Source organism: Anastrepha obliqua, chromosome 3 (assembly GCF_027943255.1).
Source record: "Anastrepha obliqua isolate idAnaObli1 chromosome 3, idAnaObli1_1.0, whole genome shotgun sequence".
Taxonomy (NCBI): Eukaryota; Metazoa; Arthropoda; class Insecta; order Diptera; family Tephritidae; genus Anastrepha; species Anastrepha obliqua.
In genome coordinates, this window is record NC_072894.1 from 18,860,911 (window position 1) to 18,880,531 (window position 19,621).

Consider the following 19,621-nt stretch of genomic DNA (forward strand, 5'->3'; position numbering starts at 1 on the left):
TCCTATACCTAAACCTTTTGAACTTCTTCGATCAAATAGCCCGTTTATTACGCTCTCGTCGGCAGTCAAGTATCTTGGTGTAATACTTGACCCCAAAATCCATTGGAAGCTGCACATCGAAAATCGAGTTAAGAAGGCCAGTAAAGATTTCTACTATTGTAAATCTATTTGCGGCAAAAAATGGGGTCTCACGTAATTTGTCGTACTCTAGATGTGCAACTTAGTGGTTCTGTCAATTTTGACATATGGCTCCCTAATTGGGTGGGTAGTTCTTCGAAAGGGCTATAACACCACTAAATTACATAGAAAGTATGCAGAGGACTGGCATTACTGCGGCATGCAGAATATGCCCCACTGCCGCCCCTAACCTCATTCTGCACTTACTTCCCGCTGATCTTCAATTTCAATGCATAGTCGCTCAGAGTGCTATTAGGTTGAGGGTGGTTGATCCCTGGAGGCAATCTCTATTAGGACATGGTAGCACTTTGAGGCACATTTCTTTTTCCTTCTCTATACTTTATACAAATAACTCCATCCGCAAACTGGGTTTTGAGGGTTGTGGTATATTTCCAAGCTGGCTGGATTTGAAGAAGGGGGAGTCTTCACGGTCATAGATACCTCCGTTTTCTCCGACAGCGAATATTTCAGTCTCTTTTAAACAGACGAAAACTAGGAGAGGTTTTCAAGCAGAGGTTTTGATGATCCGTAGGGATCGCTGTTGGGAGGGAGACATAAATATTTTTTCCGATAGTCAAGCTGCGACCATAAGCTTGCTATGAAGTGATCGACGGAACCCGTTTCGGTTGTCCCCATCTCAGACATCGGTGTCACCTTGACCGTTGTTAAAGCGAAACTTTACACTTTCTTTCTAAAAAAGGACAAGACAGATGGAGTTAAATTTTTTCGTGTGCTATCTCAAAACCACTTTGACCTCAGAACGACAAAAGCATGACACTTAAAGTGCTGGTGATCTCCCGCCATTCAATTTCCAAACTTCTAGCGCTGTTCATCGGTCACTGGATGGTCGGAACTCACGCGGAGAAGCTTGGACTTCTGTACAATCTCCATTGTAGAAGCTGTGGAGATCCGGCATAGAAAGAGACTGGCCTAATTTCCGCTATTCGGATCCTATCCCTACCTGTGAAGGCGAATAATCCTAATTTTGTCTTTAATTTTTTATTTGATCCGTGGTGCTGTTGACTGTCCAGTGCTTCTTAAGAGGATTTTCTTTAATATTCTGGTCAAAGCGCTGCGTATTTCGGAGTTTTTCTATGTTGGTCACTCAAAATCTCTTTATGCGCGAAATGTATTACTAGAACATTAATTGAGTTTAATAAAATCTCAAAATTTGTTGAGGTAGATTTTTCATTTTCAAGAGATCGGCTATTGAAATTTTTCAATGTTTAATTGTATTTTTTTAATGCCTATTTACCTTGAAATATGTCTACTTAGCCTATAAGAATCCGTTATATTCATTGGCTTAATAAATAAATAAAATACCCAAGCGCACTAACGCATATGGGTATAAAAATGTTTAACCCTTTCTATGCGGTAATTGCTCGCCCTGTGGAAAAGTAGAGAGAAGAAGTAGTTGGTGAATTCGGCAAAAGTTGCAAATGAATTGATAAAGTGAAAGTGTTACTTATATACATACATACATACATGCATACGTATAAATATACGATCCCCAACATCCTTTTAGTTTGGAGTTTTGTAAGTGCACCAACAGTTATAGGTTCATAAAATATGTATTCTTTTTACTTTTGAAAGTTCTGCCTATTCGCACTGCATTTTATGTAAGCAGGGGTCGAATGTATAAGTATTAGTACATATGTATGCATGTGGATAAATACGAGTGGGGCTGGTACTTGAGGTTGCAGAGTTAAGATTTTATGCCGCGAGTTTTGAGCAGCTAGCTAGTTAGTTAAGGGGGCAGCTTCGAAATTGTGTGTGGCTTTATATGAATATGTATGCGTGTAAGTGCTTGTGTTTGTAAAAGTGGTTGCACTTGTGTCAGTCATGATGAAATTGTACAGGTGAAGCAATAGGAGTTATACGAAAGATTTGCCATTGCTTTATTGGTAGTGGGTGGTGCTTAGATTTATAAATATAATTTTTACGTTGTTTGGCTACTAAAGAGTCAATTGCTTAAAATTTTTTGTTTTGTAAAAAATATACAGGGTGCGCCATCTTTTATGTCGGTATGTAAACGCTAAATAACTTTGACATTTACCAACCGATCGACCGCAACATACATGTTTTCGATACGCTAATTCAGTACAATTTCAACCATGGATCGCAAATAGCCGTTCTATTGTTCTAACTCAACGCGCATACCGCAAAAAGTATCGCGGCAACCAGACATCGTCTTCAACATGCCGTTCATCAACGACCAAGATGTTCCAATGAACTTGTTGAAGCAGTGAGGGAGAGCGTTACCTAAGAGCCAGCCTGCTTATTAGACGGTTACTGGTTTCAACAAGACGGTGCGCCATGCCACACTGCGAATACAACAATTGAATTTCTGCAACGAAAATTCCCGGGACATCTAGTGCCAAAAAGAGGCGACATCGACTGGCCCCCCAGATCACCTGACTTAACCCCCCCGGACTTCTTTTTGTGGGGTTATCTGGAAAGTAAGGTTTACGCTAACAAGCCGCAGAGTATTAACCAGCTTAAGGCAAATATTCGTGCCGAAATTGACGCTATAAAACCTGAAATGCTTGACGAGATGATGACAAACGCAGAAAAAAGATCACAGTTTGTGATTGCTAATAAAGGTGGCCACTTGATTGATATTGTATTCAAAAAATAATTTTAATAAATTATGAATAACCAAACCAAATAAAAATACAAATATAAATACAAACAAAATACAAATCAGTTTTTTTTTTTTCAAAGTTATTCAATGTTTTCATACCGACATAAAAGATGGCGCACTCTGTATGATTAAGTCATAAAAATAACTAATTTGAATCATATACAAAGAGGCACAAAATCAAACTTCCAGTTTTATTTTTGAATAACTTTTTAAAAAAATTAAAAATAAATACATTTGGTTGGGCGAGCTCCTCTTCCTATTTGTGGTGTGCGTCTTGAGGTTGTTCTACAAATGGAGGGATCTACAGTTTTAAGCCGACTCCGAACGGCAAATGGTTCTTTATGAAGTGCTTTTTCATAGCCGAAATACACTCGGAGGCCTGCTATTGCTTGCTGAGGGACGACCGCTTTAGAAAAAAGTGCGTGTAGCGTAGTACATATAACAGAAGTGAAACTTTCAAGGCAAACAAAGAAGGAGGGAGAGACCCGAGAGAGAATGGGAGAGAAAGAATATATACCCAAATAAATTCGCAACATTAGCAGAGAATACAAAGAGACAAAATTTACAAAAAACAGATAACGGTCGACCGGTGTAGGTAAACGCCAGACACAAACCGTGGCAACAACACGCACTACTCCGAGCGTTTATCACCCGCACAAGCGCAGCGATTCCAGGACCGCAGCAACGGCACAAATTATCGCAAGGCAGTACCAATAAATCCGACGCTGGAATGGATAGCACTTCATAGTACGCACAACCACTAGCCAGGAAACGGAAATACGCGCCAAAAAGTAGGCACCAAAAAAAAACGCCAGAAAATACCGAAACCAAAAAACGCCCCAAACAGTAGACACCAAGGACAGATAACGCCAAAAAGTAGGCACCAAAAATATATTTCCTATATGTTTGCCCTAACAAACAAGCGCCAAAAAGTAGGCAGTGTTATTTCTCACTAGAAATTAGCAACCACAAGGAAAAATTCAGGAAAAATAGCCTAAAGTGTATCTATCCTCTACGTTTTATCTTTTTTCTCTCTCACGGAACGAAAATGCCAAAACGTTGCATGGCCTTGAAATTTTACTCCCCATTCTCGCTCGTCCATCGACGCCTAAGAAGTTTCCCTTCAAAAATTTTTCCTATTATTTTGATGTTTCATGCACGGAGATTCGAACCTACGCACTCTCGAATGGTAATCACGCACCAACCCATTCGGTTACGGCGACCGAATCTTAAGATTTTTAACAAAATAAGAAAATTATTTTAAGTGACGGAAATGTTTATTTTGCGCTTTACGTGCACCATTGCTTGTCTGCTTGTACAGATACTGTAGCTGTCTATCCCCAAGTGTCAAGTGTATTTGGGAGGTTCTCAGAAATTGTTTAAATATTGGCTCTTAACCCATGGAGCTCAAAGAAGACTATTTTGAAAAAAATTTTGGTTTTTTATCAAAGAAAGTATTTAATTCTTGCCAAACTTGAAAATTTATGGAAAAAGTTTTTCAAAAACACCTTCTTTATCGATAAGGGAAGACAAATACCCGAGTAAGTATCGGCTCTCGAATTTTTCTTCTAGAATGGCTTAAGCGATTTTTGTAAAGTTTTATTTCCATTCAAATAAGCACCTTAAAAACACACTAAAATTTTCTAAATTATGACTATCTTGTTTAAGAATTGCGCTTAAATGTAGGCAACAAAAGCTCCCACTAACATATCATTGCCTTAACAATCGGTTCTACCGGAGCGACTCGTATTTATATCCGACTAAGGACTGTCACTCCAGCAGCATTCCTCTTACATGCATGGGGAATGCTTACGCTGCTACAGCAACAACAACTACTAACATATAAGTAGAAGTATTTGCGTGTATGGAGCAAATTGTGTATCGTGATAATTGCGTTATTCTAGGCATTCCAACAAAATTTTTCTTCGAGTGCTTTAACTTTTGTTTGTTGGGAGCAAATACATTTACATACTTATATATGTATACATATTATAAAATCCTAAGCTAACAATATTGTTGTTATAAATGTAGTTCTTATTTTTATATTGGAGTATAACACCCACAAACATACACACAAAAACGAGAAGAAACTGTGGAATTTGCATTGTAATATTTCTGTTTTTAGAATTAGCAACACACTCACAAGCAAATAAATGGCGAGTGGGTGTTTCGTAGGCAATTAAACAAGATTGCGTGCCAATTGGTTATATTTATTAGCATACTTTCACACTAACGGCACATTTATCCACTTCATTTGCATACGCGGCGCCGCCTGCCTATCGAAACATGTAATCACCCAAGTAAAATTAGAAATGAACCAAAAACATTATACATACACAAACACATGCGTGATGAGGAAGTCACGCTAACCAGATATAAAGCAAAGTGAGAAAGTCATGCAACACGCCAAATTCCTTCAACATTTTTTTAGTTTCAATTTTTTATTGCAAGCAACAATGTAATCGCGGAATGAATGGTATGCAAAACTGCGCAGATAATTGTTAGGGTATTAGCTTGAGTGGCGGAATTTCTTCACATGCTGATGCACATACCTATGCTCATATACCTATATGCACAAATTGTGTATACATTAGGGTGCATCACAAAAAAAAATTGCTATGGCTAATATTATATTAAATTTTAATACTTCGGCCAAAGTATTTTGGGAAAAAATTAAGTTTACGTGAGCTGGAGCGATTTGGAGGTAACTCGAAGAATCGAGTTTTTTTATAGATAAAATTTGTTTTTAAAAATAGTTTTTTCTTAAAACATTGTATATGTTTATTAAGAATTTGTATTTTTAAACAGTTGGTTGAAACAGCTGACGCACGTTTCGTGCTTTGTTTTACTGCCAAACATCTTCAGTTTGGTCTATAATTTAACCATGAATCGTCTGACAAACGAACAACGCTTGCAAATCGTTGAATTTTATTATAAAAATGCGTGTTCTGTTAAGAAAATTTAAAGTCGAAAAATTGTGTTCAGCGACGAAGCTCATTTTTGGATCAATGGGTACGTAAATAAGCAGAATTGTCGATTTTGGAGTGAAGATCAGCCAGAAGAATTGCAAGAGCTACCAATGTATCCAGAAAAGGTCACAGTTTGGTGCGGTTTATGGGATGGAGGTATCATTGGACGGTACTTCTTAAAAGATACTGCGAATAGTAACGTAACTGTGAATAGTGAGCGCTACCGAGAAATGATATCCAACTTTTTTTGCCCAAAATACAAGAGCTTGACTTGCATGACAAGTGGTTTTAGCACGCGTAACAATGGACTTGTTGAGAGGCGAGTTCGGTGAACATTTTATTTCACGTTCGGGACCTGTCAATTGGCCACCCAGATCGTGCGATATAACGCCGTTAGATTATTTTTTGTGGGGCTATGTTAAAGCTCATGTCCATTCAGACAAGCCTGCTTCAATTAACGCATTGTAAGACAACATTAAAGCATTTATATGTGAGATACCGGCCGAAACATTGGAAAGAATATGCCAAAATTGGACTAAGCGGATGGACGATTTGAGGCGCAGTCGCGGTCAACATTTGCATGAAATAATCTTCAAACATTAAATTATATAGACTGTACTATCGATTTAAATAAAAAGTTCATGCATTTTTCTGAATTTTACGTGTGTTTTTTAGAAAAACTTTCCTATAGCACTTAAAAAATTACCCTTTATTTTTGCTTATTTAGATTCGCGCTTTGGAGTGTGTGTTTATTTTTTTCTAACTACATATATACATACATTTGTATTGTATATTTACTTCATAGTTATTTTAGCATTCTTTTCTGCTTAGCTTATTTATGTGAATTTAGCTGTAGTTATGAAAAATACTTTTGAAAAAAAAAATCAGTCAAAAGTGCTTAAGCTGAAAAGGTCTGCATAAAAATGTTTAAAAACTGTATCAACATAATCAAAATAATGATATTTCTGAGAAAAATATTTGGTAGGTGAATGCATTAGCTTTCAAAGAAATTAAAAGGGTACGAAAATTATTTTCCAATGTTGCCTCAAAAGTCTAAAACGGTAAAGATTTGGCTGAATTATTAAAACTTCAAACTATTCTATTATTTTGGTTATTTTTTGGCAAAACTATTTTTAAAAACTAATTTCATTTATAAGAAACTCGTTTTTTTGAGGCATTTTCAAATTCGCGGAAATCTTAATATTTTATTAATAAAAAATATTAATAAATATCAATAAAATATAAAAATATTGAAAATTTGCCTGAGACGGTTCGCACAACTCGACCATTTTTGGGTCATCGTGAAGCACCTTGTCGGACCGCAATGTAGAAATTGGTGAACAAATTCGAGCTGTTGGGACAAGTCGCTCAAGAACAGCCGAAAATATTGCTATTGTAGCCGAAAGTGTTGAAGAAAACCCAAGTTTGCCCATTCATCATCGTTCTTTGGAATTAGGCATTCCACAAACGTCATTACACCGTATTTTGCATAAAGGTTTGGGTCTTAAGGCTTATAAAGTACAGTTAACAAAAGAACTCAAGCCGGCCGATCATCAACAACGTCGTGTCTTTGGTGATTGGGTCGTTGAAAAGCATGGAAATGATCCGCAATTCCATCGAAACATCATTTTAAGTGATGAGGCCCATTTCCGCCTCGGTGGCTTCGTCAACAAACAAAATTGTCGGATCTAGGGCTTAGAAAATCCAAGAATTATTGTTGAAAAGCCTCTCCATCCTCAACGTGTGACTGTTTGGTGCGGTTTATGATCCGGCGGAGTCATTGGTCCTTGCTTTTTCGAAAATAAAGCTGGAGCAACAGTTACGGGGAATGGATTGCGCTATCGAGAAATGATTAACGATTTTTTATGGCCGAGATTGGATGGTTTTGATCTGGACAACGTTTATTTTCAACAAGACGGCGCTACGTACCACACAAGCAACGAAACCATTGATCTTTTACGGGAAAAGACCTCCAATAACACCTCTTATTGGAAAACCCTTTACATTCACATATGTATGTATGTAGGCGTGCACACATAATGTCAAGAAAATCAGAGAGGAAAACTGAGGGAGCTATAGAACTTTGACTGAAAGAATTTAAACAGGTAAACTATGTCAGATACAGTGATGCCAATTTGAACGATTTTTGTGTATTATTCATATTTAAAAAGGTTAACACTTCCGTAACTTCGTGTGAAAATTTCAAACAAATCCGAGGAAATACCATAACGACTTTTTCTACGACCATTGCATACTTGGCTATTGTGGTGTGTCTGTATTTTCACCACGCAATACAGTTGTGTTACTCGTACGCCACTTGCTGGCTCTTGTTGGGGTTTGAGAATACTAAAATAGCCTAATTAAATGCATTTTCCCATTAAAATTCAACTAAATGTTTCTTCTGACATCCAGCTGCCAAAATATTCAGTAAGGTTTGCCATTTAATCATTCGTCGTTTTACACTTGTCGAATATCTGGAGATTATTAAAAAATATTTATAATAAAATATATGGATTTCGTTGTGAGGTAGGCCGTTATCGGATGAGGCCCATTTTCGGCAAGCGGCTATGCCCGGAAACAAATTTCTTGTTATTGGAGTGAAATACTTACAATCTGCAGTCAAGCTGGGATTGCAGCTCTGTAACTCATGTAACGGCAGAACACCCATTTTCCCTGGAGCACAGAGCACCCTAGCTCGAGCACTCTTAACTCGAGAGCCTGAAGTATCTCCGATAGCATCACAAATCATAAAAAGGTGAAATGCGCGATTGGGTATTTTCAACCATAAAAATGCCCAGGACTAGATGACATTTTTCCCACTGGATAATAAGCGGCCTGTGGCTTTCTAAGTTCCCTTCTTACAAATATCTATAAGGTTTGCCTTAACCTTTGCCATATACCGTGAGGATAGACCATGCGAGCGAGAATGGTTTTCATCACCAAAATAGGCAGTGCTTCGCATCTGCAGCAAAAAGATTTCGGGCCACTAAAACACCATCTGGATAAAACTTATGTTACCTGTCATGTCGAACCGACTCTCGCAGTTCCTCCTGTCACTAAGCAAAAGGAACTGTAGGCAGCTGGTTGGTCTGATGCCAGGCCACTTCCTATAGCCAAAGCACATGGAAAAGGTGGGCATCTGTGCCCAGCATGTGGAGAGAAGGATGAGGCGGCAGATCATTTTCTGTGCATCTGCTCGGCCTTCGCTTGAATCAGGCTTGAGGTTTTTGGCAGTGATGCCTTGGCTCCTTGGCACCAAAAGATGTACTTAGATTTAAAAAGCCACCACCTTTGTTCGAAAAAATTTGGAGAGATCTTTGGATGCCCACATCTGTGCAAGTCACAAAGGCTCTACATGAAATATCGGCAAAAATAGAAAAAGGGTTGGCCTTTAAAGAATTTGCGTTATATAGATTGGGTTCCACTATGTCGAAAGTATCATTGCATTCATACATTCATTGATTGTTTGGTGAAGCAGACACTCTGGCCTTTAATGATTTTTGGTATGGAACTCAATACGCTTGAACTGTTACAAGATAGCGTTACATGCCGTACCAGTGACGCAACGACCGAGGTTTGAGGGAGATTCGTGAATTTCTAATAATTCTTCATTAAGGCTAAGTTGCCAAGATCCTTTAGGGCGTCACTTGCCGCGCGATTCTTGTGGGTGACAGTCCAGTGTTATTCTACTTATGTCGGTCGCTGGCTTGTGCAACCTAAGATCAAACCAATTTCTTTTGCGCTCTCGTATTACAACGACAATTGGTTTTTGTCTGCTTCGATTGAGGAGTTGTTCGTTTGAAATCCAACTGTCGGGCCACCAGAAACGGAGAACTGTTCTTGTTCGGTTCGCAAATATCTGCAGCTTCCGAGTTGTAGATACAGATACATGCGTCCGTCATTCCGTGATACGAGCGCGATGTCATCGGCGTAGTCAAGGTAGGCTAAATGCTCCATACTGATAGGATTCCAGAGAATCTCCTCACCTGAGCTGGTATCGAGAGGAATTGGATTATTAAAAATAGAAAAGGGGATGGTATACACCTTTGTTTGACACCAGCTACAAGTATAAGAGGCTCGGAGAGTACACCGTCGTGTAGCACTCGGAATGTGAATTTCAAGTATTGGGCTTGAATAATACTAGAAATTTTATCTGGGACTCCACGTCGCTTAAGAGCGTCGCAGAAACTTTGATGTCGTCTCAGCCGCGATAATGCGACTTGTTACTATTACTCGATTATTTTTCTGAGACTACATGAAGTCTTACGTGTACGCTAACGAGCCAACCACGAGCTCGAGGGCAACATTTGATACACAATTGCTGGAATAACACCGCTCATACTGGACCGAAGGCAACGAATCCGAGATGGGTATTTGTATGATTCGCTATTCCGCACGTAATAGCAACAGCTTTGGAAGAAAGCCAGAACCAATTTTATATTTCACGTCGTTAAAATTTCTTATCTGGTCACTCTATACTAGCTATAGCTCAAATTGTACCTGCGAGGAATTTAGTGTATGTGCGTATGTGTGCAATTTTGATAGATATGCAACAACAACGATAAGTAATGACAAGAATCGGTTGGATCACCAAGTAATTATGCCCCCGTTAACCCAAGAGTGAACAGGTGCGTGTCTACATGAATATCCACATGTAGGTCTATATAGTATAACACAAACTTGTTGAATGGATGTGTGTGCGTATGTATGCAAATTTATAGTAATTCTATCAAATGTATTTTTGGCTACGTAGATTTGTGCACTGCGGTGTGTGCTATGCTCTCTTCTGGCCAGTGACTTCTGTAGTGGCTTTTTGTTTCGTTTTATTTTGTTTCTATTTATGTGAATTCAGCTTTGATCTAATATTTATTTGGTTTGCAAAGCATGTGTAGTTGTGCATGCCAACATTTATTTTCATATTTATTAAGGTCTGTGTGGCTTTAGATATATTTTACCATTAAAACAAAACATTTTTTTAGAAGAATTGAGACTTTTTAGAAGCAATGAAAATACATCAGAAATTCAGTTTCTAAGCAATATTTAAATAATTATGGCCCATAATTATTTAAGATCATATTCCTGTGAGTGAAAATGAGTGATACTATTGTAGTTCTGAGCCATCGTTTGGTTGTTGGTCCTTCGCTCATCCAAAGTCCCAGTTCCTGTTTCTCTTCCATTCTTTTTTTCCTCTCTGTTTTCTTCTGTCTGGTATCACAAAGGACGAATTCGATTTTAACCTAGCCGAGTGTTCGCCATATTTTTGAGTTAGTGGCAAGATTCACTTATCTTAATTGTATAATAAAATCTAATTCAAAAAGTGGGAGGACTTTCCATTATTCTGAACACCAGCCTAAAATTAAAAGTTTTTGGAAAATACCTAAATCTGCAACTCCAATTTCTAGAACCACAAAAATGGATTTTGTTATTATTCTGAATCGAGATCGAAAATATCGATTTATAAAATATTATAAAATATTACAGAAACTACTTAAATGAAAGCTTAGAAGGAGGAATAAACATGTAAGGGAAAAAGGAAAAAGACTTTTAACTCAAACTTATTTTCTTTATTCACTTAGTAAAAAAGTTATTGAAAAATAAATTTTTAGGCCACCTTGTGTTATAATTTATAATTCATAGCATTAAATTTTATCGTCAATTTAATTGTTTAAAGGACTTAAAAGTTTCAAAAAGGAAAGAATAAATAGAGGTTTCATTAATTCATGAGGAACTTTTTCATGGCAGATATACACTCGAAGGCTTACCATTGCCTGCCGAAGGGCGACCGCTATTAGAACAATCTTTTTCTAAAGGCTGGTTAAGTTTTAAGGGCCGGTGTTGATTTTAAATCAAATACATTTTTTTTAAGAAAGTATTGTCACTTCTCTTTATTATGATAATATTGGTATAGCTCAATTATGTATAAAATAAAATATTGGCCAAATAGCTTCCGCGGCCTCGGCGGGACACCTCCATCCAATGGTCTAAATTTTCGATGACCTGATAATTCAGCTTCTGTGCCGTTAATGTGCCGAATTATCTCATTCTTTAGCTCTTGAATTGTTGCTGGCTTATCGATGTACACCTTTTCTTTCAAATTACCCCAAAGAGAGAAGTCCAACGGTGTCAAATCACATGATCTTGGTGGGCAATTGACATCGCCGCGACGTGAGATTATTCGGCCATCAAATTTTTCGCGCAAAAGAGCCATTGTTTCGTTAGCTGTGTGACAAGTGGCACCATCCTGTTGAAACCACATATTGTCCACATCCATATCTTCCAATTCGGGCCATAAAAAGTTCGTTATCAGCTCACGATAGCGAACACTATTCACAGTAACTGCCTGACCGGCCTCATTTTGGAAAAAATACGGCCCAATGATGCTGCCGGCCCATAAACCGCACCAAACAGTCAGTCTTTGTGGGTGTATTGGTTTTTCGGCAATCACTCTTGGATTATCATTCGCCCAAATGCGGCAATTCTGCTCTTTGACGAATCCACTGAGGTAAAAATGTGCCTCATCAGTGAAGATGATTTTCTTCGAAAATTGGTCATTCACTGTTGCCATTTCCTGCCACCATTCTGACCATTGACGACGCTTGAAATGGTCAAGGAGCTTTAGTTGTTGAGTCAATTGCACCTGTAAGCGTGTAAATGCAAGTCTTTATGCATAATGTTCATCAACGACGAGCGTGAGAGGTGCAATTGTTGCGCACGACGACGACTTGAGGTGGACGGCTCTTTAACCACACTATCGCGAACAGCGCCATATTTTCTGCAGTACGAGATATACGAGCATGCACTGGTGTTTTCACATCTCCTACAGACCCGGTTTGCTCAAACTTTTGCACAATTTTTCCGATTGTACGCACATTTGGACGATTAAATTGACCGAAAAAATCACGAAGTGCGCGATATGCATTTTGATTTGAACGTTCGTTTTCATAATAAGCTTGTGTATCTTTCCATAGTTCAAATTGAATTAGTCTGAAATTGAAAAACTTCAAATGAAATGCAAAAAAAGCTTGACCTTTAGGTGTGGTTTACATTCAACACCGGCTTTTAAAATTTAACCACCCTTTATTATTTTGATGTTTGAGTTGTTCAAAAATTTTGGCCGAAAAAAAAAATGTGTTAGAAAAATTTTTTTTAGAAAAAATTAAAAAAAAAAATGTTGGCCACAAAAAATTAAAATAAAAAAATTTTGGCCGAAACGCAAATAAAAAAAATTTTTGGCCGAACAAAGATTAAAAAAAAATGTTGGCCAAAAACAAAATAAACAAAAATTTTGGCCGAAAAAAAAATAAAAAAAAAGTTTTGGCCAAAAAAAAAAAAATAAAAAACAAATTTTGGCGAAAAAAATTTTAGCCAAAAAAAAACTTTATGGCTGAAAACAAAATTGTTAGAAAAAATTTTTACAAAAAAAAATTTACAAAAAAAATTTTGTCAAAAAAAAAATTTTTTAAAAGTTTCGCCAAAAAAAAATTTGGCCGAAAAAAAGTTTTAACAAAAAAAATGTTGTCCAAAAAAAAAATTTGTTAGAAAAAATTTTTTCCAAAAAAGAATTTTAGCCAAAAAAAATTACAAAAAAAATGTTGGCCAAAAAAAAAAAATTTTGGCAGAAAAAAAGTTTTACAAACTAAATTTTGGCAAAAAAGAAAAAAAAAATGTTGGCCAAAAAACAAATAAAAAAAATTGATGGCCGAAAAAAAAATGTTTAGAAAACATTTTGACAAAACGGCAATTTTGGCCAAAACACAAATAAAAAAAAAATTTTGCCAAAAAAAAAGTTAAAAAAACTTTGGTTTAAAAATTTTCAAACCAAAATTTTCAATATTAAATAGTTCTCTAAATTATAAAATTTTTTTCAAAACTTTTTCAGTTTACGTCTAGTTTTATACTCAAGCCTACAAATGAACACGACAGTCGGTTATACGTCACCGGAACGACCCGGACTTACTACATATATATGTACATACATACATCCGGCCAAGGACTGTCACTCCAGCAGCCCTCCCCGTACATGTATGGGAAATGTTTTTGCTGCTATAACTACAACCACGTACAAAATATTTGGATCGCTTGATATGGAATCGGTGTTATACAGGGTGGCGCAAAATTAATCATCCAATTTGTTTTTCTTTAGCTTTTTACTAAAAAAAAAACCGTTTTGCGTGATGGAAATATTTATTAAGAAATTTACGCACTTCATTAATTGTTTGTTTGTGTACTGCAGCTGTCCAATTCACAAGTGTCAAATATGATTGCGCCACCTTGTACATAATAGTGGCGTTTCCAATACAACAAATGCTGACAAATCTGTGTAAAATATATGTACATACATTCGCTTCAAGCTATTCGAAAAAATACTAAATTTCGATTTTTCGCTTATTTGAATCGTTTAAAATAATATTAGAAATGAAAAAATCGAAATTTCAGACACCACGATTGGTCGGCCTTCGATTTAATCGATTTAATCGATTTAAGTGATACCCTGAGCACAGCCCTGAACAACTAATCGGTTTAATATCATAGAATTGAACTTAAATGACTTTAAAATTTTGAGAAAAGGACAAACCGAATGTCGTTATGAATTAAAAAAAAGTTTTTTAACGTAAAAAACCTTACGGTCCAACGCCGCGAGTACAGCCATTGAAATCTTATTCAATGGCACATTGCAAAGAATTCCTGCGCTGCAATGCTAAGCTAATGACAAATTGAATCAGTTTAAGCGCAGGACGTTTGTTTATGCGCGGCAGGAACTTTCTATCAGCAAAAGTTTTAGTTTGTGGCATTTGTGAAGCTTTTTCAAGGCGGAAATGCAATTTTCTGTCGAAGAAAAAATGTGCAAAACATTATTTGGTTTATATACGAATTTTTTTTTTAAATTGGTTATTTTAGAAGCCAATGGGATAGAACTAGTTTGATTAGGATGAAGTATACTATAATGAAGTATACTTAATTCGCAGTTACTGTTGCATGGTGGGACAATTGACACTTTGTAGGAAATCGCAGAGGAAAGAATACCACTTGCCAGCATAGAAAAAAGAGAGAATAATAATAATTTTACTTGAAATGGTAACTATAAACACATACATACAAGTATGTAAATACAAATCATATTTCATATCATTTCTCATAGTCGGTAGGTACTTCATCTCTCCATCCCAATCTCTTCACGAACTTTCAAGTTCTTGTTAATGAACGTACGGCCGGCATACCAGATATGGTAGACTGATGGATAGAAATTAGAAGATGGTAGAACAGGGGCGGAAATCAATGGGCCTAATTAAAGTACGCGCCATTGAGATATGTGTGAGGAAATGTCTCCATAGAGAAATGAGAGGAACTCACATTTACATACTTTCAGATAGTCAGGCGGCTTTGAAAGCTCTTTTATCCACGATAATCACCGCAAAAATACTACAAGACTGCTTGAACCTTCTCAACATATTAGGGAACTTCAACTTATTAGGTATTATTAGATTGAGCTTCTGGACACGAGGGACATGCGGGTAGTGAAATAGCGTGCCATCTAATTAAAAAAGGGACAACCATGCTCCTAATTCTGAGCCTTTCTGTGAAGTTACAAAGGGTCACATCAACGAACTTCTCATGAGGTGAGAGGAGCAAAAGTTCTTTGAACACTGACACAATTTTATTGGTCAGCGCCAAGCGAAACAATTCCTAACCCCAGACAGAGGAATTTCTGATAAGCTACTTTCACTTAGCAGAGAAGACTTGAGACTTCTACTACTTTACAGGCTACTGTAGTCCTACTTAAACAAAATTTGCCTCCCTGAGACTATCATTGGCCGATTCTGTGTAATGGATACTGCTTACTAATACTATGACTAGTAAAAGCGAACTTTGCGAAAATTACTTCTAAGTCCACTGTTTCACTGACCGAACTCAGACAACAGTTAGAGATAAAATAAGATATCTTCAAAGGAGAAAAACACTTGACGAAAGTAATGTGGTGGCTTTTCGAAATATTTAAAAACAATTCATTACTGGTACACCAAGAGGGGCTGCTCTGAAATGGGGCATTTGTGAATCGAATGAGTTTCTTACAATACAATATAATGGAAATTTTAATATAGCCAGCATAAAGTAAAAACTTGGCTTATGGAAAACAGTTTTTCATGTTATTTATAAACAAGACACATAGCCAGATGACTCAATAAAAGAATATGAGTTATGATTGTCAACAACAACAACACACCTACGATTCAAGAGATAGGACTCCAACCGTGGGAGAAATATGGAATGGAAGCCAAGGCATGGCAGTTTCTGAACAAGAATTAAATGTGCAACTCTGCGAAAAGCCTAAGGCTTCCATATAAAAATACCTGCTGATATGCAGTCTTTTGACAACCAAATTCGAAACAATTAATGCACCAGGGATGAAGGCGTGTTGGTTGGCATAAATTCACCTTTTGACTATAAAAAAGTCTTAACTTTTACAATGCATTCAAACAACTTAAAGGTAGTCAAAAGCTTGGAAATGGTTTTATAATTAAAATTAAAGTTGGTATAAATATTAACAGATCGATATTATTTCATCTCCTGTTTTAAATCTCTTCACGAATGTTTTAAAAATGATACCCTATGCTTTATTTAAGAGAAATAAACATTGAACCATTTTTTATAAGAAAGAATTATTAGGTTGGCAACTAAGTAATTGCGGATTTTTTTTAGCAAATCAAAGACAATTTTTTCATAGAACTAAATAACTTTATTTTGTATTGTATGGCCCATTTTGATCAATGACCTTTTACACCGTTTTTCAGGCGGCATCATAATCCCACGTTCATAAAACTACTGCAGCTGTTAAGGCGTTGCGTTAAATACGTTTCTTTCCGTTCGTGAGAAACCCATGTATCGAATTTTTGAACATAGCCAAGTTGTTTTCAGTGATTTTCAATGCACATATGTTATACATGACGCTTCTCTGCAATCTTACGTGTTGTACTGTCACGATCCGAATCGATTACACAGTCCTGCGAGGGTGAGTTTCGAGAATGGCTGTACTTGTTTCTTGTAGTTTTTTATGCGCTGAAAACGAATCTGACCATCAAAATGCTCCATCACGTCAGGATTTTTGGTAAATGAAGCCTAAAAGGTCAAAAAATGGCCATTTTAGCCATTTTTGATAATTTTTTTTGGGATAGAATTAAAATTATTGTACGATTTTTTTAAAAAAAGTTATGACATTTGGAAATTAACAGTTTGTTAAAAATGTGTTTTAAAGCTAAAGAGTTGTACTATGCGACCTTTTCGTCGAAAATTGAAAAAAAATTTTTCTATCCCAAAAAAAATTATCAAAAATGGCTAAAATGGCCATTTTTTGACTTTTTAGGCTTCATTTACCGAAAATCCTGACGTGATGGAGCATTTTGAAGGTCAGATTCGTTTTCAGCGCATAAAAAACTACAAGAAACAAGTACAGCCATTCTAGAAACTGAAAAAAGTTAAATTTCGCAGGCCTGTGTTATTACTTTGATTAGGGCGTCATCAACTTCAACTGGACCACCAGAGCGTTTTTCATCTTTGAGTGAAAAATCACGAGAACGAAATTTGGTAAACAAATTTTGGCACTTCCGTTTTTTTAAGGCTTCGTCACCATAAACAATACATACCTGTTTATGAGCTTGCAATGCGGTTTTCTCTTTGCGGAAATAAAAAAGCAAAATATGAGGCAAATGTTCCTTTTGATTTTCCATTTTTCAACGACCGTCAAACGAAAACTACGCAATCGATCAAAAACTTTTTTTACGGATTGACAGCTGAATTGACCAACTATGAAATAGCAAAATGTGATTTACATTTGTACTACGTCTGCAAACCTAAAAACTCAACTGAAGCTTTACATTTATCAATCGTGTTTATTTAGATTACAACAATTTATGTATGAAATCCTTACAAATAAACATAATTAAACAAAAAAAAAAAAAAATTTCAAATAATTTTTTGAGCGTTAAATATTGAGGAATAGTTTTCTAAGAATATTTTTAAATCATGAAAGTTCAATTAATCAAAGTTCTTACATCTTAAAAACAAAAACTAACTACTACTACGTTACTATTTTTTACCTCTTTTTTTGCGGCTTTTTTGTATTTTTGTGTGTTTAGAATTTTTTAAAATTTTGATATCAAAACGAATTTTATTTTAGTCAAAAACTCGTTCATGATTTAAATTAATATCCCACTCACATATCAAAAAAAAATTCCATAGCAAAATATTTGCGCAATTGGTGCAAAAATATATTGCTTGGCATTTTCGTTTCTTGGAACCGCAAACTTTACTTTAGCCTACCATTCTAGCAACGAGTAAACAATTCTAACAATTTTGGCAAGAAAAGCCTAAAAAGCCAACACTGTGTGGCAGAGCTAACTTTCGAAGGCGAACGAAAATAGTAAGTCCGCAGAATACAAACTCTTCAATGTCAGAAACTTCTGGAAAGAAATATACATTATTTTTCTAAAGCTACCCTTTTACTGCTGCAAAATGTCGCCTTACTTGCCGTTGGCCCAAATATGAAATATACCACATAATGTAGGTGTACAAGATGTATGTATCTGTGTGTGTGAAAGCTCGTAGTAAAATCCTGTTACCGGAACTTGTTTTGCCATTCTTCATACAAATATGTATATGTACTTGCATACATGTTAGAAAATGCATACATATATACATGAGTACATAAATGCGCATTCGTAAAGTGACTTTCTCGCTGGCAAGGCGAAAATCATTACGCGGTAGTGACTTCCGACAAAACTTTGTTAGTGTTTAAAGCTGGTCGTGCACAAATACTAATATTTAAACACAAATACATAAATATTCATACACACACACACACACTGCCATATATATACACACTTATACAAATGTTTTCATTTTCAAATGCTCCCGAGTTTAATGTCTTTCTTGTTACGTGATTTCATCATTTGAATACAGCGCGGAGGATCTACCTTCTTTCCTGAAACTATACTTTACAGAGCTTTCCCCTTTCCATGTCAGCTCTATTTTTCACGTCGTTATTCATGATGCTATCAGCTTCTGCTGTACTTTATGTTTAAAATTTCTAGAGGCTAAATCGAAGGCATAGCTGAATATCTGTTATGTTACATGAGGGTTCTTTGAAAAGTCCGTGCAAAGTCAAAGAGGTGGCACTACTGACGTAAATCGAGGTAATAATTAATTAGTTGGATCTCTTGGAAGAACACACACCACGTTTCAACCAGATTTGTGTATCTCTTTGTTTTTGGTATTCGTTTTGCTTTTCTATCACGACAACGCACGAGCTCACGCCTCAGAAGTTGTGGCCGCAAGTCAAACGAGCAGCTAGTTGCAGAAATAAAAGACTTTTTTTCAGGCTTGGATAAATCCTATTATTCGGAAGAGATCAACGGACTAGAACAGCGTTGGACGTAGTGTGTAAGCCTAAAAGGAGACTAGGTTGAAAAACAAAACAAGGTTTACTCCAAAGAATTGGGTTAAATGGCAGCCCTTGCTAGGGAACCCATTTGGACAAAACTTAAAATATGTTCGTTGTGATACCTTACAGGGGGAGGGGAAGAGAAAGGAGAAGAGAAGAAGCCACACAGGTGGAAGAAAAAAGGGAGAAAGGGCTTGGACTAGAGTATGACGACCAACAGTGGCGATTTACATTTGTATTCACCGCTTCAGGCTACTGATGAATTTCACCAAGTGCGTGATATTAAAACCCGCAATATTCGCAGGTATAGCAAAAGAGTGAGGTGTCTAAACCTTTGTCCGACTAGAGCAGAACATCTGGGAAAAAGGTGCTGAGATGATTCCACCTCGTCCTCCA